Here is a 25,384-nt window from a genome sequence, read left to right on the forward strand (position 1 = left end):
AAACTGTGTCGTGTCGAAGCCAATGACATTCGGATAATTAATTAGAGGTAAACGATCTGTTTGAAAATAAGAAAATACGTATTATTCGAATGGGTATTGTATACGTTTGAAAATATATTTCTTAAAATTTAGGTACAGAATTTCGTGGAGGAATTCTGAGGAGATACATTATTTTCTTCGAATGGAGAGTTTATATTTTGTAATTTGTGTCAAACACTAACTAGAGATTGGAAACGGGCATTAATTGAAATCGAACAGGAAACAGTGACAGTGAAAACATTCAATACTTTATTTCGGCCTAAGACTTTATAATACAATTACAAACCATTTTCCAAATTTAAATTTTTTTAAAATTGAAGCTTTTAAAAAATAAATTTGTAAAATTATCCACGATATAATATAATATTAAGAAATGTATTTTTTTTTACCTTTTATTTCTGTCTACTATATTCTTGTTATATTGAATATCACTGGCTTCTGTCGAATTGTCAATTTATATTAAATGTGTATTTTTCCCTCTTTTTCTCTTTCTTCTTTATTCTTGCTCTTGTGTTGTATTTATTGGTTTGAATTAAGTTACTATCTGTATTTAGTAAAGTGTCCTTGTAAATTTTATGTTATATTATTGACTAAGACCACACCGTACACGAGCCTGGCTCTTACGGTAGTGGCTAGAAACATTTTTGTTTTATAAATGTAATTTGTATTCAGTAAGTAGCTAGTTAAAATAAATAAAATAAAAAAAAATTAATTTTGCTCCCGTCACTTCATGTGACGTGGAAATAAGTTTCTTTCGTTTCAAATCATGTTTAACTAACAGACGAAGAAGGTATGGGTTCGAAAAATATTCGAATGTATGTAGTCATACACTATAATAAAATATACAGAGCAGAACTGTAAATTTGATATATTTTGCATGTTTATTTATTATCAATATGTTGTTCCAGCCAGGAACCACTTTTATAGCAGACCTTACAGTACCTCTGTGCTGGAAGCGGGAGTTTGTTGACATTGAAGTCCGGTCGCTTAGCCACGTTCAAAGACACAAGTCCCCAAGTTCCGAGCTTTGTTAATGAGGTATGATATTTCAATACATTTTTCAAGTCAGTGGAAATTGAACTGTTAAAGAAATATTTTTAGCAATTTAATTCACAAAGACACTGTCGATACTACTTTATTTTATTATAGCATTCGTATTCGACAGATATTGGAGAACAAATGGGAATATAAAGGTACAGTACATCAATTATTCATAGATTTCAAGAAGGCATATGACTCGGTTAAGAGAGAAGTTTTATATAATATTCTTATTGAATTTGGTATTTCCAAGAAACTAGTTCGATTAATTAAAATGTGTCTCAGTGAAACATACAGCAGAGTCCGTATAAGCCAGTTTCTATCACATGCTTTTCCAATTCACTGTGGACTAAAGCAAATCAGCTCCTTGTTTATGCGGATCACGTGACTATGTTAGGAGAAAATTCACAAACGATTAGGGAAAACACGGAAATTTTACTTGAAGCAAGTAAAGAGATAAGTTTGGAAGTAAATCCCGAAAAGACCAGAATATTGTACGAAATGAAAAAATAAAAATTGGAAATTTATCCTTTGAAGAGGTGGAAAAATTCAAATATCATATTTTATAAGTAGTAACAAATATAAATGATACTCGGGAGGAAATTAAACGCAGGATAAATATGGGAAATGCGTGTTATTATTCAGTTGAGAAGCCATTATCATCCAGTCTGCTCCCAAAAAAGCTGAAAGTTAGAATTTATAAAACAATTATATTACCAGTTCTTCTGTATGTGGTTGTGAAACTTGGATTCTCACTTTGAGAGAGGAAGAGGGGTTAAGGGTGTTCGAGAATAAGGTGCTTAGGAAAATATTTGGGGCTAAGAGGGATAAAGCTACAGGAGAATGGAGAAAGTTACATAACGCAAAACTGCATGCATTTTATTCTTCACCTAACATAATTAGGAACATTAAATCCAGACATTTGAAATAGGCAGGGCGTGAAGCACGTATGAGCGAATCCAGAACCGGAAATGCATATAGAGTATTAGTTGGGAGGCCGAAGGGAATAAGACCTTTGGGGAGGCAGAGACGTAGATGGGAGGATAATATAAGAATGGATTTGAGAGAGGTGGGATATTATGGTAGAGACTGAGTTAATCTTGCACAAGATAGGGACTGATGGAGGCTTATGTGAGGGCGTCAATGAACCTCTGGGTTCCTTTAAAGTCATAAGTAATTAAGTACCAGTATAGCATTCGTAACAGTTTTCGCTAATTTATAATACTTTTGTAGCTTCCCTTTAATGAAATTAGAAGGACCGGAATTCTTCAACACTTCACTACACCACATCGACTAATGATCAGATATCATAGGCAGAGAGTCGATTTTTTTAAACTGCGACCTGTGTTTCCATTTCAAAGAATTTGCGAAATAAAGGTTCCAGTCGTAAGTGTAGGACCGAAAATAATTATTTTTCGCTAATATGATGATGATGATGATAATAATAATAATAATAATAATAATAATATAGGCCTATGCATCGAAGAAAACTATTAAGGATGTGTGTATTTTATTAAGTATATAGACGGTGAGTTAAAAGTGGCTTTCCCAAACACTTTCTTACGCTTAATTACGTTAAATTTACATTTGACTAGGCCCTACACATTCCTTTACAGATTCTATTCAAAATGGAGGCTCTGTTTTTCGATACACGATTCACAGTTAAATACAGTTTAGACACTGATTTACAGATGAAAGAACATAACTCACGATTTTCATCGATTTTCACGAATGACTGTTTCAAAAAAAAAAAAAACATCATTTGCCAGGATACCCCACAGCGAAAAATCACATGGATTCAGGTCGCATGATCTAGGTGGCAATTTTGTTGTGCCAGGACGGCCAATCCACTCATGGAATTGCTGGTTCAAGAAGTCCCTCACTCCTATAACAAAATGAAGTGGTACTCCATTCCGTTGTCATATCAATTGCATATCAGCAAAACAAGGGCTGTTTTCAAGACATGACATCGGAAAAATAGTTGACACACGAACATGGTTGACACCCCACCACTTTTACACCAGCTATTCGTTTATTCTAGTTATGGGTTATGGCATCTGTATATGTGTACAAGTATGAAACTTAGGAACGAATATTGGAGAAGCGACTTTTGACCTACCTTGTATGTATGTATATATATATATTTTTTTTATTTTAGTAGGTTATTTTACGACGCTTTATCAACAACTTTGGTTATTTAGCGTCTGAATGAGATGAAGGTGATAATGCCGGTGAAATGAGTCCGGGATCCAACACCGAAAGTACCCAGCATTTGCTCATATTGGGGTGAGGGAAAACCCCGGAAAAAACCTCAACCAGGTAACTTGTCCCGACCGGGAATCGAACCCGGGCCACCTGGTTTCGCGGCTAGACGTGCTAACCGTTACTCCACAGGCGTGGACACACACATATATATATATATTCAGTTGCATGAAGTGGCTACCGTTCGTGGTTTCCGTCTGTGTAAATATGATGAAGGAATGAAAATTTCCTTGGATTCTATTTGCAAAAAGATGAAGAGTACAAGGGTCTGTTAAAACCCATTTGCGGTAGAGTCACTGTAACATTAGTACGATACTGCTGCAGCAGGAACTAACTAGAGGTATTGGTGTTGGTGGAATGGATGTCTTCTCAGACGGTGTGCTTGTAATACAATAACATTACAGTACCATCGCCGGCTGCTATAGCTATATACTCCGCCTTCCCATTTAGCAAGCAGCCTGTGTTAAATAACGAACCTAGCATAGTGCATGATTTTGCCACTACAGCGCTGAGAGAGTGATACTGTGTACCAGGGGGTAAAGTTAAGTAATTTCAGTGAGCTACTTTATTGGAATGTGTAAATTATCGAATGCGTGAAATTAACACATTGTTAAACTCTGAAAAGAAGAAGTTACATCCTATAATAATATTATTTATCAATGAAAGTACCAGTCGGTGATGCCGCATATCGTAAGTTAACTGTTCTTTTCCCCCCTCTTATATTCTCGTAACACATAACAATATACTTTCGAATTGAACATATCTCATAACGTCAGTATATTTTAAGAGAATTGCATATAGGTTATTTTATTGTAAAAATACTTGAAATATTTCCCTCTCATTACTTATAGGTTTTATGAAAATTCTACTTATTATTGCGTCCCTTTCTGTAAAAGTGACAGTAGGAAAGTTAGTTAGAGAGGTCGCATTCCACGAGTTCCCTAGCCAAGATGAACTTAAAGAAAAATGGCTTAAAGCAGTATCAAGAGCAGATTTTATTCTCAATTTTAATTCACGTTCATCAGTAGCATGTAGTATGAGATCTTCATTTGCGTGAGACAGATTATCATCCTGGATTAAAAAGGAAACAGTTGCTAAAGAACGTGATTCCTTCCGTTTTTGAGTCTTATCCGTCTTACAAAATTTCAGAAAACAAACAAGAGAGAAGGCAGATAACAAAACACCCCATCTTGCCCCCTAACAATAAAAGGAAACGTAGTTCAGGCACTTCGGATGACCCTGAAGATTTTTAGGAATAATGCAGACACCGATTCTCATAAAAATCTTTGTTGTATCGGTATTCAAACGTATAGTCGTATGGATGACAAATTCCTCCAAGCACAGAAAGAGAAAAATAAATTAAAACTTAAATTATGGCGCGCGAATAATAAGATTCGTCAGTTAGAAAGGCAATTGCAACAAACACAAGATAAAATGAAAAATTTCGATAACTACTATTACTATTTGCCTTCGCGAATAATTACAAGTAATGAAAATAACCTTCCGATGCGAGATATAGTTTCCTTTTGAAACAAATGCTTGAATTTGAGAAAAAGTCACCCAGCTGAAGAGAATCCACCATCAAACCATGCACAATCTGGGAATTTATATCTCCCAAAGGATATCGGCATGTTAGGGACAATATTTTGAAATTGCGGTCGAAAAGCACTCTATCCCGATATTTAGGCAACACGTATTGTGAAACTGGAGTTACAGATCTCGTGAAAGAAAGGTTAATCACTGAATGTCAACAACTGAATCAAGCTGAGCGAGTTTGTTCATTAATAGTCGATGAGATGGCAATAGAACAGCAACTACAGTATGACAAAGAATTGGACAATTTTTCGGGCAAAAGAACAGTTTTACTCCAGAATCAAGCAATGTAGAAAGATATGCCATTATACCCATGGAAGAAAAAGTAAATTATGACATTTTAGCTAATAATTTTCTTTGTTTTTTGATTTGTGGCATTTCTTCAAAATTGAAAATACCAGCTGCCTACTTTTTACAAAGAGGATTTGCATAAACTTACTCCTTCTGTTATAAAGGAAGTGGAAGTCTGTGGAATTGTCATATTACGTTTGGTTTCAGACAATCACAAAAGCAATGTAAATATGATGAAACGACTTTGTAATGGCAAGTCTCTAATATCAGAAGTCGTTCATCCTAACGACCAAACAGATCCCTGTTTGTTGCTTTTGATCAATACCACATTTTAAAAAGTGTGAGGAATACCTTCCTAGAAAAAAACAATGCATGCTGGTGATAAAGATATAAGTGGACAGCATGTGAAAGATCTGTATGAGTTGCAGTCAACCCAGGTAATTAAACATGTTCCAATCCTCACCCGTAAACATGTATGTCCTAACAACCTGGAGAAAATGAATATAAAACGTGCAAAAGATATATTTTCTTCATCTGTAATTACAGCCCTTGAATATCTTAAAGAAAACTGTGGACAAGAAAAGGCATACACTTTTAAAGAGTGCGGAGGACCAATTCACTTTATGAAAATCATTCAGAAGTGGTTTAATATCCATGATATATGTAGCTTTAACAATTAGCTCGATAAGGACAAAGTTCATTTTTTATGTCACTGATGAAAGATTAATCTGGCTAAAAATGATTTTCCAGCCTATCTTAGGAAAATGAAGAAAGAAAATTAAGGACGCGGCTCAGGCTTCTTAAGCAATGAGACATACGAAAAAAATATTCTATTAACTACGGTATCAACTGCGAAATGCATCAAATATCTGTTGTCAGCAGGGTTTGACTTTGTATTAACAAGATGCTTCAACAGTGATTCAATTGAAATGTTTTTTCAGTAAAGCTAAGAACAACTTCCGGTAATAATGATATGTTGGATTTAAGGGCTGTAATATTCGCCCTGAATAGGATACTCAAGATTACATCCCTCTCTTGTAAAAGAATTATAGCTTAACATAGTGTTATAACAATTACAAGCGCAACCTCAACCCAAGCCTTGTAAGTTTTCCAGACGCTGGCGCTGTAAGAAATATACTGGAAAAATTGAACAATGCGCCATGTAAGAATGAATACATAATATATATTGTTCTTTACATTATTAGTTACCATACTATATTATTACTATTATTATTACTACTACTATTATTATTATTATTATTATTATTATTATTATTATTATTTGTAGTGGTTAGCTTGTCTGAGAGCTAATCCAGTGGGCCCGGGAATGGATTTAATTTTTCAAGCTATACCTATTGCTATTTTATTGGTATTAATAAAACTTTTTATTGTTATTAGCATTATCGTAGATAATTAAATTTTAGTCTGAATTATTTACTTTGTTCGTTTTCAGCACCAATAAAACTTGCTTCATTGGCTTATATTGGTGGTTTCATAGTGAAACGTGTTGTGAAGGAAGTAGTGATCTGCTGCAACAAACTAAATTCAGTTCTGCTCTGCTGGACATAATTTTCAAGCAAAATGATTGTGACACATTATATTATCCATCTGAGTTGTTAGTGCGGGTGATTAATATTATTGAGGAGTTTGTTTGCGAAGCCGTAAAATTTGTAAACAGTAAAGTGTGTGAAACATTAATACAGACAATACTTCCTGTTATGAAGAAATCAATTGTACTAAAATGCCACCAATCTAACGATTCAATTCATATTGGAAATTTGGGACACATTATCTTGAAAACTACAATTTCAATATTCCTGAAGAATGTTGGTATTGAAAGAATGGAACATTTTGAGAGGGTGAAATACCTTAATTCAAAATCAATAAGCAGGAAAATCTTGCGTATCTTCTGGCAGATTTGTGTTCCCGCGGCAACAGTGTATCACTCTGTCAGCGCCTCCGTGGAGAAGGTGAGTACTAACAGCAGTTCGCATGTTTCCTTCAGTTGGGAGGGCTGAGTATATAGCAGCCGGCAATGACAGTACAAAAGTCAATAGGAATCATGTCATTGATATGATCTAATTTAACCAACAGAAATCTAAGTAACCTATTGAATTAATTTCCATTGTTTGAATCTACTCTGCATAGTACTCGCTTGCCAGTCCAATAATAATAATAATAATAATAATAATAATAATAATAATAATAATAATAAAGTCTTACAAGTATGAAATAATGGGACCCGAGACATGTAGGCCTATTCTAGCGGAAGCCTTCCAAATTACTACGATTCTCTCTTTCGCGGGAATGTGTTAAACAACCACAACAATCGAAATCAGATTGAGAATGCGATAAATTTTAAACGAATGAGATTGGAAAATGAAGTGGGCTAATAGAGTTTAAAAAATGGCATAATTAAATTTCATGACAATGAGTTAGGGTTTAAATTTTATTTGTAATATATTCTATACAGTCAAAAGGTTATTTTAAGCGGAATTTTTTTTTTTTTTAAAGAAAAGGAGTTTTAGTCAAATTTTAGTATCCTCTTCTCTTAACTCAGAGCCAATATTGCTCAATGGAAGTCTTGTGTAGAAGTTATAACCTCCTATTATTCGAAATCCTTTATTTTGAATCACTTGTAAATGATGTAAGATAGTATTCGGTGCAAATCTCCAAGCTCGTGCCGTATAATTATGTTATTTGACTTCGAATATATACATAGTTTATATAGAATTAGCTTACATCGTAAGGAGAGGACAGTACTTTAGAGCAAAGGCATGATCTGTTTTAGACGATTTAGGGCAGCGTTTTTATTTTTCAAAATGTGTTTCTTCCAGTTGAGACGCCAATGAAGAGGAATTCCTAAGTATTTAGTTTTCAGTACATGAGGGATTTGAACATTTCTGAGGAAAAGAAAAATGGTGGTAATGCTGCTCGACATTTGGTGAAAACTACTGCAGATGTCTTTCTATTGTTAAATTTAATGTTCCATATTTTAGCCCAATTATCAATCGAATGTTGTTGAATCACTCTGTTTGTAGATAATGTAGATAGGCCTAATGTTTTTCAGTTTCTTCGACAGTAGATCACAGTGTCATATGCATACATTGTCAACTGGGTAGAGACATGATGGGGAATATATGAGATATATTTGGGTAGATGATAAAGTGTTGGAGATGAGAAAGAACACTGAGAAACACCTGCTTCCTTTTGAAGGACTACTTTGTTGAAGATGCTGATATTGCTGCTATAGTATAGCTAGGTATAGTTGTAAACCATTCTTCCAAGTCTTGATATTGATTTGCCAGTGTATCTATACTAATAATAAATCTGTAGCCGAAATTTTTCTGGTAATTTTTGATTTTCCAAAAATAATTGGTCCTAACATATATAATTAACCACCCTGAAACCGAAAATAGCTTTTTGAAATTTTTGTTTGTATGTCTGTCTGGATGTTTGTTACCTTTTCACGCGATAATGGCTGAACCGATTTAAATGGAAATTGGAATATAAATTAAGTTCGTTGTAACTTAGATTTTAGACTATATGGCATTCAAAATACTCTATTTAAAAGGGGGTTATAAGGGGACCTGAATTAAATAAATCGAAATATCTCGCTTATTATTGATTTTTGTAAAAAAATTTCTTTAAAAATGATTTCCGATAAGTTTTATTCTTCACAAAATTTTTATAGGACTGATATTTAATGAGATAAATGGGTTTTAAAATTAAAATAACGCCATCTAAGACGGTGCAATGAAATAAGAACAAATGACTTCGTCTATAAGGGGCCTTGGACAACAACAACCGAAAAAGGGGCCGTGGACAACAACAATCGAAAGCTATTAAACATAGCCTACAGAGAATGTTTCTGTGTTTGTATGAAGTAATATCGGAAGCTAAATTAACCGATTTGTATAATCAATTATTATTTCACCATTGGAAAGTGTAGTTTCTCTAGATGGACATAATGCTATGTTATTACAGTAACTTCTGAGTAAATCGAGGACAGGTAAGATTAAAATAGCTTCTTATGCACAGAAAATTTGATAGGCTATTTTGTACATTCGTTTTCTGTATTTCTTAAAATAATATTTATGTACACAATCATTTTAATCTCAGAGAATTAACGAACGAGAGTGTATTGATTTAGTATGCAGTAATAGTATGTTAGCTTAGCAATCCATTATTTTATAATTCAAATTTTAACTATGCTCAATTGAATCGTGTTAAAACACATAAAATATATATGCAATAAATGCAAGAAAAAAAATTGGGTAATGAGTCAAGCAGATTATGTTGCGCTGTTGTAAAAGTTGTTCCTTCTTAGATACAAGAGCCCCCACAACAAATTAAAAACTTACTTATTGGAGTACATCCGTTATCTGAGACCGAAAATCGCTTTTTTGACATTTTTGATTGTATGTCTGTCTGTCTGTCTGCCTGTCTGTCTGTTTGTTACCTTTTCACGCGATAATGGCTGAACGGATTTCGATGAAAATTGAAATATAAATGAAGTTCGTTGTAATTTAGATTTTAGGCTATATGGTATTCAAAATACTTCATTTAACGGGGCCTGAATTAAATCGAAATATCTCGCTTATTATTGCTTTTTTTTTGTGAAAAATGTTACATAACAAAAGTTTCTTTAAAAATGATTTCCGATAAGTTTTATTCTATGCAAAATTTTGATAGGAATGATAGACTTTTAAAATAACAATACAATACATTTTCACCGCCGCCTCAGATTGTAGCGGTTTTGTTCCTGCAGTAATTCCTATGTGCAAAATATAAAATTTTTGAGTAGGAAGAAAAAACACATTTATTTATTCCATGGCAATGGTACATAGGAGATAGTGAATTCTTACATTTTCGAAAGAAAGAAATATAATTACATATCACTGTTTATGCTGTATCATTATTTAAGTTATTTGAAGGGTTCAGAACCATAGTGGGCCAAGCACCATTTACTGAAGACGTAGAAAACAATGGTTAAAATTAAGTTATTATCATAATTCAATGGAAACATATAGCAAGTAATATAAAGTATACACATTAAAACTAAATGATATTATGTCAATCTTCATTAACCTATGGTTGCATGTAATAACAAGTAAGAAACATTTTAAAGAAATTGTCATTGCACCAAATGAGTGGTCTCTGAACCAAAATGATCGCATTTTAATTATTGAAATACGATTTCAATTAAGTAACATATTAAACGATTTGTCCTTCTACTGGAGCAAATGTCCTATTTTAATTAAGTAATTACTTTATATTTATTTCTAACAGGTGCAGCGGAGCGCACGGGTACGGCTAGTACATAAATAATATATTAAACTGACTATTTCACAATTTGCTCACACATAAAAGTGTGTGTTTAAGGTATATGTAGGAGGTATACCTATTCAGTCAACCATTCTCATCTAAAATGCGAGTGTGTGTACACTAATTCCTGTTTTAGTGGCCATATATCTCTAGTTCGCTGTCATAAAGTAATCTTCCGGACATATTCCACCAGACAGACCCTATTAAGAGGGGAAATGTGCAGAAGTGCTCCCATTGCTGCAATTGACGTTGCACGCATGGCGACAGTAATACAAGGCAGGAAAGACACTTAACATAGCTGAATGAGCTTCTTGTTGTTACTGTTCTGATTCTGGGCCACCAGACAATTGAGCCATAACATAGAATAGCGTCACTTAATGTGCAAATTCTCGTATTCTACAACATGAAAATTTTATAGGAGAATGAAAAAACTGTTTTTTTTTTTCGTCGTTAATTGCAGGCTTAAGTGGTATTGAAATTTTTACTTTTCCGCTGTTAATATTAAAATGTGGGTTAGGAGACTTTGCAGGTACGATAGATGCACATCAACGGTACCAAAAACTCAAATTAAAAAAATATTAGACTTACGAGAATTTTCTCCTTAAGCAACAATAGATTTTGTTATAGCAGTGTGCAGCTACAGTATTTTATTATTTAATCAACTGTCCGAAGACAATTTTGAATCCATTATTATTATAATAATATGACAATCCTGACATAAGCCTATCAATGTGCAATAGGATTTTTTTTGTAAATTTTGCAGATTCAATAACAATTTTCAGATATTTGAAGTATTGTGGAAAGAAACTCGATAGAATAATGGACGTTTATATTCAACACTTCTTTCTTTTGTAAAAAGTACTGTCTCTGTTTTTAACAGAACCGAAAATATTGTTTGCCACACAAATTCTCTACTAATTTAAGAACTTAGTGAATCTAAAAGGACAGTGTACTGTCTTATAATATTTTTCCAGTCACTGGAATTGTAGTTGCATGGTATATTTTTTAAAATTAAATTAAATTAAATTAAGTTTAATATTTTAACTATTGCTAATCTGTTATACTGTTCTAATTTATATGAAAAGTAGTTACCATACTCGTGATTTTAGACAGAATATTCACAAGCATGACACAAGATATAAGCACAAGACCAACGTTCCTAGATAAAACCACGCAAAAGTACTGGTTTATGGGTATTGATTTGTTTAATAATAAATTACCTCAAAATGTTGTTTAATTAGAGTGTAATACATTTTTAGACGATATTTATTCATGGTTGGCGGCTGATTCACTTTATTCTATTGAGGAATTTTTTAACAATACAAACAAATTCGATACTTTTATCATGTTTGTACCTTGTTTTTTTTAGGTTATTTTACGATGCTTTATCAACATCTTAGGTTATTTAGCGTCTGAATGAGATGGTGATAATGCCGGTGAAATGAGTACGGGGTCCAGCACCGAAAGTTACCCAGCATTTGCTCATATTGGGTTGAGGGAAAACCCCGGAAAAAATCTCAACCAGGTAACTTGCCCCGACCGGAAATCGAACCCGTCCACCTGGTTTCGCAGCCAGACGCGCTGACCGTTACTCCACAGGTGTGGACCGTGTACCTTGTTGTATGCTATTTTAATTGTATTACTATTGTAACTGACTATTGATTTAACAAAGCCGATTTTAGATTAGACTAGCCTAATTAATGAAAATAGCCTAAATATGATCGCGGTTATGATTATAGAAGCTATTTTAATTGGGAATGTGAAGAAGACTGTTCACTACTTTGTTTCACACTAATGCAAATGGAATACCTCGAGGACAATCCTTAATCACAATTCCTCCTCCAGAGCCATCTCTCAGTGTTATTTGTATTTGTGTTATACTGAGTATATATACTATACACTCCGTATTAATTCTATTAATGTGAATTTAACTCCATACTCCTGGACGTCTTCAATTCTTAAATGCCCATTTTCGTAAATATAAAACTTATTGAAATATACTAATTAGTAACTGAATTTGTGTAAAATTAATTAAATATATCTAATTCAACCGTAAATTTATAAATAAGGTTTGGGATTAGGCTATAAAGAATGCCTTTCGTGTGGAGTTAACCCACAGTCTAGTATAGTACAGTAGCGAAGCTCAATACGTAGTAAATATGCAAACATTAGATAGTTGCTCACCACTATGATCGCTAATATCGCCTCATTACAGGCAATGCAAAATAGTACCGTCACAGTCTATTGTTTCTAGCACCCTCAAAACTCAAGCTTCGTGACTGTATATAGTAGACTGTGGTTAACCCTGTCTTACCTGAATTTATGGATGCATAAGATCATAGAGACACCATGGAGAAACAAAAAAACAAAACAATCCTCTTCCTAATAACAGCTGGCCAAGGAACTGGCGGGTGCTGCACTCTATCGGTAAAGAACGAAATTACTTCTGAGGATACTGAATGGAATCATCAGGACATTCTGGCATAAAGGCCTTCTAGCAAAACTTATTGATATTATTATGATGTACCGAAGTACATATGATAATTCCGTGCAGATATTCTGCATTATCATATGATGAAAGCTGAGTGGAACGGTGTGGCTTAGTGGATAGAGCGTCAGCACGTAAAGCTGAAAACCCGGGTTCAAATCCCGGTGCCGGAGAACATTTTTCTCCGTTCCTCTCATCTTTCATCTTATGATGACGCAGAATATCTGCACGGAAATATCATATGTACTTCGGTACATCATAATAATAATGTATGATATGCGAAAAATATTCACTTAGTGAATTAAGATGGAGCTTATTCCGTCGGATCCCGGCCACTTAATCACTCATAACGAGTGCACCTCTGCACATATGTGGACATTGTGCCACTGTCACACATCTCTGACGCAGTGCATGAGAGTAGGCCAGTAGAGGGAACCCAAGAGGTGGAACTTAAACTGAGAGGATTCGATCCGACATCGGGATGGGAATCCGGTGTGGCTTACAAGCAAACATTCTGAAGGGGCCAGATAAAAAAGTTAAATTTTTTCTTCCACCATGTTAATAATGTCAAAACAAGTGCTTATACAAGTTTTGGCCACTTGACCGCAATTACTAGTCCGTCAAGAAAGTGATTTTCCCTGGGGTCGTTTACAGAATAAAGCACAATTTCATGGAAAGATTTATTGGAACAGATACAGCATTGTTGCGCTATTTTTCAACATGTTCCTCACTGGAATTTAGACATTTGTCATACCGTGGGATCAATTTTTGAATTCTTGAGTCTTAGAAGTCTGCCGCCTGAGATCCGAACTGGTATGACAAATGTCTCATTTCTGGTGTGGAATATGTTGAAAAATAGCACAACAATTGCTGTATCTGTTCCAGTAAATCTTTCCATGAAATTGTGCTTTTTTCTGTAAACGGCCCCAGGTAAAATCACTTTCTGTACGGCCTCGTACTTACTGTCGAGTGGCCAAAATTTGTATAAGCACTTGTTTTGACATTATTAGCATGGTGGAAGAAAAAAATTTAACTTTTTTATCTGCCCCCATGAAAATATTTGCTTGTTAGTGGATAGAGCGTCAGTACGTAGAGCTGAAAGCCCTGGTTCAAATCCCGGTGCCGGAGAGAATTTTTCTCCGTTCCACCCATCTTTCATCATAAAACTTATTGAGCTCAAAATTCCTTCAGATATTATCATTATATCCTCTTTACTGTCAGATCGTACTTTCAAAGTCAAAATCCGGACATCTTTATCTTCAGTCAAGTACATATTAGAAGGTGTTCCTCAATGTTCCGTCTTATATCCAACACTTTATTATCTACCTATTATATCTCATATATTCCCTATCATGACTCTACTCAGTTAGCAATGTATGTAGATGACACTGTGATCTATTGTCGAAGAAAATGGAATATATCATACACACAGAGTGATTCAACAAAATCTCAATTCGATTGACAAGTGGGGTAAATTATGAAAGATTAAAATTAACAATACAAAGACATCCGTACTAGTTTTCACCAAATGTCAAGCAGCACTAACACCATTTCTTTTCCTCAGAATTTTTCAAATCCCTTATGTACTGAAAACTAAATACTTGGGGGGAATGTTCTTCATTGACGTCTGAACAGGAAGGAACACATTTTGAAAAATAAAAACGCTGCTCTAAATCGTCTAAAACAGATCATGCCTTTGCTCTTAAGTACTGTCCTCTCCTTACGATGTAAGCTAATTCTATACATAAAAACTGTGTATACAGGGTGTTTCATAATTCCTATTACAAACTTCTAGAGGTTGTAGAGGGGATTAAGTAGATACAGTTTTGATTAGGAACCCATGTCCGGAACGATGCAAAATAAGTTTGAAGATTGAATCGATTTCACATCTCCCACTTCACTAGAAACAATGAGCTCTTGCCAGTGAAAAATATCGAAGTGAAGGTCATTGATGGTTGAATTGGCAGTATGAGACCGAGCATTTCCATGTTGCAAAATGACACCTGTAGTCGAGCGTTTTTTAACAAATCTGAATATGATGGTGTTTCCCCTACGAAGACGTGTAGTGCTTTAAGGTAACGCCTCGTTCATCCCAAAAGAGAGTCAGCATAACCATCCCTGCAGATGGCTGTGTCTTTGGGTTTTGGTGATGAGGAATGGCACCATTCCTTGCTGCCTCTCTTTGTTTCGTGTTGGTGGTAATGTACCCAGGTTTCGTCTCTAGTAAAAATTATCGCAAGGAAGTCATCCCCTTCTGCTTCAAAGCGCCGCAAAAGTTCTTCACAGGCATCAACACGTCGCTGTTTGAGTTCTGGAGTGAACTGCCGTTGGATCCACCTTGCATACACTTTGTGAAACTTAAGCACATCATGAATAATGTGATGTGCTGAACCATGACTAATGTCCAGATTTGTGGCTATTGCCTCCACAGTTACAAGTCGATTTTCCATCACAATGGCTCGAACTGCTTTAATAGGCTCTGGTGTCACAACGCGGTGTGTCTTATCTGGGAAGGGAGCGTCGCGCCGTTACTGAACTTTCTACTACACTCATACACTTCCTGCTGTGATAAACATGCATCACCATATTGGACCTTCATTCGCCGATGGATTTCAATAGGTTTCACACCTTCACTGCTCAGAAAACGTATGACAAAACGTTGTTCTTCGTTGGTGCACGTCGCAAGCGGGGCAGCCATTTTTAAACTGATGCTGTGACAGCGTTTCGCTTGTCTGCACTATACTGCCATCTGTAGGGTATTGTTAATAGCAGTGGTAACAGTACTGCCAACTTGCAGGATAATGGCGCGAAATTTCGAATTTTTATTACATTTTTAAGGTTTTCATTTGACTCCCTTCGTATATATGTATACATGGATAAATAAGTAAGACCTGTAAGAAATAAAGGAACGGAAGAAGGGAAAGGAACAAAATAGTAGCGAAGATAAAATGAATAAATAATTTTCGGAAGAAAGATAAGGAGGAATGAGTAAAGCATGAAGGAATGTAATAAATGAAAGAAAAAATAGGGAAGGAATTGTATCTGGGGGGAAGAGAAAAGAAGGGATTACAAGGAGAGAATTAAACAAAATTATGGAAAGAACACAGAAAGAAAGAGTAGGCCCAATTAACTGGTACAAGGAGAAGAACTTAGGTTATAGAAAGAGAAAATGAGTAAATGTTATACTTATTTTAAAATTAATAGGCTAGACCATTAATCACAGATGCACTGCGCACAATAAAAGCGAGACAACTGTCAGTGTCCGGAACATTTTGGTCTGTATGTATAGTAGGTCTACAACTCGACTCACAAATTTAACATATTCACCCATATGTCGGGTCGTCTTGTATGGTCTTCTGGATACCACGCTCGATAGTGAAGCCGAAGATAGCTGAGACGTTGCCTACGCTATAGTATAATAGCGTAGGCAACGGCTGAGATGAGGGATACCGGTATACATTTTCAAGGAACCGTGATATTCGCAGCCTGATTTCCTTCGAGAAGGAAGAAAAGATTGCAGTGCAGTGTCTCAGGTATACGGCCCGTAAAGGAACCATGTTCTTTATTAAATTAGATCCAGGAGATATTACGGGTCACCATTTTGTCGCCTCCCAGAGTTCCTTGCTCAATGAACAGATAACTATCTCTGCAGAACAATGTATCGATTCAGACGACGGAGAAATGTGGTAGACAAAGCGGGAAGCCAACCAAGAAAATGTGAGAGAGGGCACAATAAAACCAGTAGACTGCAGTGTATCCGGAATTGTAACGTGGAAGAAACCTCCATGCCGATGGAACAGATAATAAATACGTACAGTCGACTACTTTCAAATTGTTATAAGCGCAATTTTTAATGTCTGATGACCTCAGTACTCAATCAACTGTATTAAACAATTAAAAAAAAAAAAAAAAAATCACTGTGGCAATTTAAAACACGGCTTTTAGTAACAGTAGTAGTAGTAGTAGTAGTAGTAGTAGTAGTAGTAGTAGTAGTAGTAGTAGCAGTAGTAACAATAGCAATCTGTATTAATAATAAATCTGTAACCAAAATTTTCTGATAATTTTCGATTTTCCAAAAATAATTTGTGTTAACATGTATAATTAACCATCCTGAGACCACAAATCGCTTTTTTGAAAGTTTTGTTTGTTTCTCTGTCTATCTGTCTGTCTGTCTGGATATTTGTTACCTTTTCACGCGATAATGGCTGAAATTATTTATATGAAAATTGGAATATAATTGGAGTATTAAGTTCATTGTAACTTAGATTTTAGGCTATATGTCATTCAAAATACTTTATTTAAAAGAGGGGTTATAAGGGGACCTTAATTAAATAAATCGAAATATCTCGCTTATTATTGATTTTTATGAAAAATATTACACAACAAAAGTTTCTTTAAAAACGATTTCCGATACGTTTTATTCTCTGCAAAATTTTTATAGGACTGATGTTACTATGATGTATCGAAGTACATAATGATATTTCCGTGCAGGAATTCTGCTTGTGAAGCATATGGCGAAATACATCTGTTTTAAAGTAACAATGATTTGTTTATATCATGGCCACGTCCTGCCACGTCAGATTAATATACAAGTAATAAAGATAAAACAAATGACTCTCCATTTATTTAAGGCGGCCTTGGAGTCCTTGGACAACAATCGGATTAATATACGAATGATATGATACGTGTTTATAATATACTAAATATTATTATTATTATTATTATTATTATTATTATTATTATTATTATTATTATTATTATTATTATATTATAAAGAGAGAGTGTTTGTGTGCTTGGATGAGGCAATCTCAGGAAACTATTTAATAGATTTAAATAATTCTTTAATAATAATTAGAAAGTGTAGTTCCTTGAAATGGACGTAGGCTTTATGTCATTATAGAAGTTAATGAGTGAATCGATGACTGGGCACAAATGTATTTAAGGTAGGACTAAACAGAACGTTAGGCCTACTTTATATACCGTCGAAACTAATAATTAGCTATATGTACTACAGTTAAATTTAATGATATTTGGAGGTACCGTAATAAAATTTGATGTATCATTTGCGTTGCGTTTTTTTTATGAAAGAATGAAAGCCAGAGATGGAATAATTTTACAAATATACAAGCGACACTTAATAAATATTAATTATTCAGTAACATAACAATACATATTTTTATTGCTTAATTACGTATTTCTGTGAGCTACGGTAATGCATACTTAATAGGTAACAGTTCTATGTAGTGCACAATACTCCATATTGAATAATTAACAAACCAACATCTTTAGCATGACTTGTGGGTTGTAGGCCATCTCAAACCCCAAACTCCATCCCTCTGACAGCGAGATCTTACAGTATATACTCGGTCAGTTATGGCCGAATGTTACAATAAAAACAATTAACAACATAGGTATTTTAGTCATAACGTCATACAATACCAGATGAAACTATGAAGTAATTACATAATTGAAATATGACTATTTGGTCTAGGGAGCATCCGTTTTCGTTGCAAGAATAATATTCTTTTAACATGTTTCTAAATTAGTCTTGAATACGTTGCGCTGCTAGAAATGTTTTTCTTCCTGAGATTCAAGAGCCCTCACAACCAATTAAAAACTTAGGTAGGTACTTATAGTAGTACATCCGCTATCAACACACGTTTTAAATAATATAGGGCAATACAACATTTTAGGTATTTCAAATGGTATCGTTTGGTGACAAAATCTTCTTTCAGCTGAGAGTAACAACCTTCAGTTCTTACAAATATATTCTTCAGACGCTGTTAGATCTAACATAATACCAAACTTAAAAGTAGAATTAATCGAACAACTCCAGAACCCATTGCATGATAATAACAGTTACATTCATAGTTCTAAACACAAGTTTGAAAGTAATTCAGGAGCAAATGATTTGTAATTGATAATAAATTAATTATTAACTAAAAATAACAAAGCTGTAGGCCTATTTGGAAATATAACAGATTTAAGTCAATTTATTTATTTAGCAAGTGCAGCGGAGCGCACGGGTACGGCTAGTAATGAAATAAAAATAGTTATAATAATAATAATAATAATAATAATAATAATAATAATAATACGAAATGGAGATACAAAAATTGTAAATTTATCCTTAGGAAAGGTAGAAAAATTCAAATACCGTCAAATGGGGTGAATTGAGACTGCGTGGTGACTTGAGACAAACATGCCTTTCTCTGTTTAATGTTGTCTAATCTACATACTATTATTTAAATTAGCTCGCGATTTTTTTACCATTGGTTCATACGGTCAGAAGAAGACATCACTTCACTTACAAACAAGTTTCAGGTTCGGCAAGTTGTCGAAACACATCGTGAATATTGACCTCTATTTATTGAAATTGTAAGTATTCGTTAAACTTCTGAATATTTCACTAATAATCATTATATTGAGCAACCAATTTTTTAAGTATTATAATAGAAATGTATTTACTGGGGATCCATTAAATTCGCATTGTTTGGTTTGCATCCTACATTTCTATTTAAAGCAGATTTTGTTTTTAGGTGTTTCCGTGGGGTGAAATGAAACATGCCGAGGGTTTATAAGAAAAGGTTTGAATCAAAATCTTACCGAAACTATGATCCTTAGAATTTAATGCAAGCAGTGGAATTTATCTGTAACCGAAAATTCTGTACGTACAATGCCGAGTACGAGACACACGCTAAGATGCCTCGAGGTCGAGTTTTAACTTCAGGTGAAAAACAATTGGTTGACGGAATCATTGTCACAAGTATATGGGGATTTATGTTTACCACTAAAATCATCAAATTTATAGTAAAAGGTTACCTGGACAATAGAGGTAGAAACGAAAAGAGGTTCCGAAATAACAAACTGGGAGTATAGTGGACAAATTAATTTCTCCGTCGGCCCTCTAGTGTCCTAACGAAAAGACTTTGTGAAAATATTAATCGTGCTAGGGCAGGAGTGAGCCATGAAACAATTAATACTTACTTTGACAACTTAAAGCAGAACGTCCAAGGATTTCTGCCATCTCACATTGCCAATTATGACGGAACTAACTTCGTGAATGGTTCTGGTCACACTAAAGTTGGAGTCAAGCGTAGTATAAGTTAAAACATGTAGAAAACATAATTCATCCAAAGCAGCTATTTCAGTCATGTTTTCTGGCAGTGCTGATGTAACTTTACTGTCACTGTATGTATGCTACAATGCCGATCATCTCTGAAAATCGTGCTGCCAAAATAGCTCTCCAGGAACACGGCACAACTGAACAAAATCTGGTTGCTTTGATCAACATGTATTTGAGGAGTGGTTCGTGTCTGCATTGCTATATTTCCAGCGACTTCACTCTGATGAAAAAAAGTTTATCTTTGGAGACAACCTGTCCAGCCATCTTTCACAATAGATAATAAGTATTTTTCAGACTGATGACATAAACTTTGTGCTGTTAGTTCCAAACAGCACTCATTTGCATTTCTTACTTCCTCAAGAAAACGTGGCACGTTGTTCTTTTGGCATGAAAGAAGAGAAACAGGGGTTGTTTGGCGAAAGAGCTGAAATGTTAACTTTATTATGTCCTTGATCTTTTTATTTCTGACATTTTGTTTCACATTTATATGTTTATATTTGTGTTTCATTTATTTTAAATTTGTTCCTAAATGTGGGTTTTATTCATAATGTTGCATATTAGGTAGTTCTTAAGTGATTTTTAAATTTGTGGATTTTACTGTGGCGTTAAAATATTAAAAAAACAATATACCTGTCTCATTACACCCCAATGGCAGTGTTATTTGAGATTTCAATTGATTTCCATGTGTGTCTCAAGTCATCCCCACTAACAAGGTGACATGAGACAACGTATTTCTAAAAAAGAAAGACACATTTGAGGTTTATAAATGTAATCAAATGGTCAAATATATCCTGAGATATGAATTGCACTATTGGATTATAAAAATAGTAAAAAGAAGTATTGCAAAAACAACATAGAACAAAATACCTAAAATCTGTCTCAATTCACCCAGTTTGACGATACCTTGGAGCAACAGTAACAAAATATAAATGATACTCGAGAGAAAATTAAACAGAGAATAAATATGGGAAGTACTTGCTATTATTCAGCTGAGAAGATTATTACCATCCAGTATGCTTTAAAAAGGCTGAAGTTTAGAATGTATAAAACAGTTATATTAGCGGTTGTTGTGAAACTTGGACTGTAAATTTGAGAGAGGAACAGAGGTTAAGAGTTTTCGAAAATAAGATGCTTAGGAAAATATTTGGGGCTGAAGAAGATTAAGTTACAGGAGAATGGAGAAAGTTACACAACGCAGAACTGCAGGAATCGTATTCTTCATCTAACATAATTAGGAAAAATCCACACGTTCGAGATGGACAGGGCATGTAGCACGTATGGGTGAATTCAGAAATGCATATAGTGTATTACTTGGAAGAGCTGAGGGAAAAACACATTTTGGGAGGCCGAGATGTAGATGGGAGGATAATATCAAAATGGATTTGAGGTAGTTGGTATATGATGGTAGGGACTGGATTAATCTTGCTCAGGATAGGAACAGATGGCGTACTTAAGTGAGTGCGGTAATGAATCTCCGGGTTCCTTAAAATCCACTTGTAAGAAATAATAATAATAATAATAATAATAATAATAATAATAATAATAATAATAATAATAATAATAATAACAATAATAATAATAATAACAATAATAATAATAATAATAATAATAATAATAATAATGATAGCCATTTGTAAGAAATAATAATATTATTATTATTATTATTATTATTATTATTATCATCATCATTTTTTCTTTCTTTTTTTCGTACTGTCTTTCTTTGTCGGTTTAACATCCTCCTTTTCCGTCTTACACGTTCCTGCAGGTAGGAGAGGAAGAATCACTGAATATCACACTAGATATCTCACAGGACATTCCTGACCATGAAGTGAGCGGGCCCGGGTTCAAATCCGGTTGGGACAAGTTACCTGGTTGAGATTTTTTCCGGGGTTTTCCCTCAATAAATTAAGAGCAAATGCTGGGTACCTTTCGAGGCTGGACCCTAGACTCTTTCGATGGCATTGTCACCTTCATCCCATTAAGAAGCTATATAACCATAGCAGTTGATAAAGCGTCGTAAATTAATCAATTTAAAAAAGTACGTATAGTGGGATACTGTCTTAATTGTTGTGTAAACTTTGTTAAGAGGTGGTTAAAATACTGTTTGTAAAACTATAGTCTGAAGGTCCTTATGATGGCAAAACTTGTAACCGTCCTTAAAGGTTAAATCAATTTCGACTTCTCACCAAATACATCTTCTTCATGGCATGCACGACAGGCACTAACCGCGAACTAGTCAGCCACGAGAGTGTGTTTGCGATTCTGCACCAAATGGCATGCATGTATTCATAAGGTTACCCATTGGTCTCATACATGGCGCCAATAATATAAACATAGAGTAGATTCAAGTGGTTCAAAACGTTACCTCTGTTAATTAAAATTACTACTTACGGCAAAATGTCAAACCACTTACAGTTAACTATATAATTTACAATTTACGTCATGAGCAGTTGTTAATAATTGCTAGAATCTAGATCTGGCAGCACATGAACCATGTAATAAAATATCCCTGGCTGCACTTGGACAAATTTGTTTGGTCAACTTCTCATGTGGGCCGCATTTGGACGGTCTGTAGCACTAAAAATGTGTCAATACTGGTATAATCAATTTATATGTACATCGTTTTTTATGAAAAGTAAGAAAATATTATGATTTTAATAGGAAATATTGTTGGATCAAAGCCTATGTTATTATCGCCGCGGTCTCATGCTTCGCATTCGGCAGGTCTTTGAACGGCCTCGTGAGTAACATTCGGCAGGTCTTTGAAATTTAATTGTATTATTCTTTTCAATTTCTTGTGTCGCCGCTCCAATCACTCTCCTCAATTTAAATGTTGCAACCAATAAGATGCTTCCATTATAAAATGATACCTACTTGTCTAATCCACGTGGACCAAAACCGAGGTTGCAATGTCTTGTGCTGAGGACGAACATTAAAGTGTGTGATTAAAAATTAGTATTAAAGAGTTATTATTAAGAGTTAAAAATGTAAACGTACTCGTGTATTAACAATATAACAAACTAGTGCTTATTCTTATCGAGGAAGTAGACGTGACAACGTGAAGCTTGCTAGCTCCACACTCTCGCCGAGTCAAGCCGAGCCAAGGCGAGCGCGAGAGTGTGGACTGTGCGCTCGCCTCGCCTCGCCGTGTCTCGCCTAGACTCGCACTCACCTGCCCTCCGCTCCGTGTCGGTTTTTGGTGTCCGAGTCAAAAGAAGCGAATGGTGAACCCGAGCGTCACCCCAGATACAATAACAAAAAGTGCAGACCAGTGGTTCTCCCTACGTGGCCCGCGGACCGCATGCGGCTCTTAAAGTGATTTATTGCGGCTATTGAATTAATATTAGGCCTGCTATTACTATTTTTTTTTACCTTTTCTTTTTAATTTCTCTAATAATGTGCAACTGGGGAAATCTTTGGTTACTCTGCATCCTTACTGCCAGTGAAGGTGTTCAAAAACAACGCGCATTTGTTTTCATTTTTAAAAAGGTACAGCAGTGTCATGTCTTACTGTGTCTTGATATAATACTGCGTTATAAATGTTTTTATCTTAATAGACATAGCGTGCATTCAAATTTTTGTAACAGGTACTCAAAAGATTCTCAATCAAAGATAGAGAAACAGAAAATGTTAAAAATTCCGTAATATCTGTACAGAAAGTAATGTATTTCCTGTACATAAAAATCAATTGACAACAAAAGCATCGTGCCACGTAGCAGACATTAAGCTATTTATAGATTCGGTGATTGTTAAGGAGTGTCTTCTAGCTGTATGTAACACTTTAATTTCTAAATTTCCAAACTCATTCAAAACAGATTACAGGTAAAATAAAACATCAAATCAACCTGCTCATATCGTATGATTTGCATAAGGATAGCAGAGTCCGCCCTTTAACTTCAAAATATCAGTAATATATTATAAATATTTGATAATGATCACGATGATGCTGATGATAATAATAGCAATAATAATAATACACCAAATTATATAATAATTAAAAATCTGCGCATTTTGTTAAGCTTCAATGCTGTAAACTGCATTGTGGCTCTCGGCAAGTTCCTATTTTCCACTTTCGGCTCTCCTTTAATTTCTAGTGAATACCATTGGTGTAGACTCTTGTACTCAATTACTTACAAATGACTTTTAGGGAATCCGGAAGTTCATTGCCGCGCTCACATAAGCCCGCCATCGGTCCCTATCCTGTGCAAGATTAATCCAGTCTCTATCATCATACCCCACCTCCCTCAAATCCATTTTAATATTATCTTCCCATCTACGTCTCGGCCTCCCTAAAGGTCTTTTGCCCTCCGGTCTCCAAACTAACACTCTATATGCTTTTCTGAATTCATCCATACGTGCTACATGTCCTGCCCATCTCAAACGTCTGGATTTAGTATTCCTAATTATGTTGGGTGAAGAATACAATGCGTGCAATTCTGCGTTGTTTAACTTTCTCCATTCTCCTGTAACTTCATCCCTCTTAGCCCCAAATATTTTACTAAGCACCTTATTCTCGAAGACCCTTAACCTCTGTTCCTCTCTCAAAGTGAGAGTCCAAGTTTCACAACCATACAGAACAACCGGTAATATAGTAACTGTTTTTTTTTTTTAATTCTAACTTTCAGCATTTTCGGGAGCAAACTGTATGACAAAAGTTTCTCAACTGAATAATAACATGCATTTCCCATGTTTATTCTGCGTTTAATTTCCCCTCGAGTGTCATTTATCTGTTGCTCCAACGTACTTGAATTTTTCCACTTTTTCAAAAGATAAATTTTATATTGAGGTTTCGCAACAAGCTCTTTTTTTTTACGGTGATGGGTTGTTAGTCCTTCGCCCAAACCCCAAGCTGGATGACCACCACTTATCAAATTTCCGCGACTGTTTGTTCAATATATTTCAGTTATTCTAGCTGCCAATATGGCGAGCCGCAATTTGTCTGGTATCACTTTTCTCAGTTGTGTCTTTCTTCGAAATAATTGGCGACACAGAAGTTATCAAATTCTCCTGATGGTTCACAAAAATTGCTCGTTAAAGATATTTTCTATCATGTCCCTGCAATATAAATTAATATGTAGTTTTAAATGGCTTTAATTATCTTGGCAAACAAATGAATAGTCATATTTTTATTAATCATTTATAAATTCCTATTAAGATATTGTGATAACATTAGAGTCGATATATTGTGTAATAATAAAATCGTTGCCATGTTGGAAATG

The 25,384-nt window shown here is 34.7% G+C and overlaps 1 long non-coding RNA gene across 1 annotated transcript in view; it reads left to right on the forward strand.

Moving 5' to 3' along the window:
- Positions 1-253: 253 nt before the first annotated feature.
- Positions 254-25,384, forward strand: part of LOC138693952 (uncharacterized) — a 56,216-nt gene continuing 31,085 nt past the window's right edge. The window contains exon 1 of the long non-coding RNA XR_011330638.1: positions 254-1,077. This is a non-coding gene — a long non-coding RNA (uncharacterized lncRNA). The remainder of the gene's footprint in view (positions 1,078-25,384) is intronic.

Source organism: Periplaneta americana, unplaced genomic scaffold, assembly GCF_040183065.1.
Source record: "Periplaneta americana isolate PAMFEO1 unplaced genomic scaffold, P.americana_PAMFEO1_priV1 scaffold_25, whole genome shotgun sequence".
Taxonomy (NCBI): Eukaryota; Metazoa; Arthropoda; class Insecta; order Blattodea; family Blattidae; genus Periplaneta; species Periplaneta americana.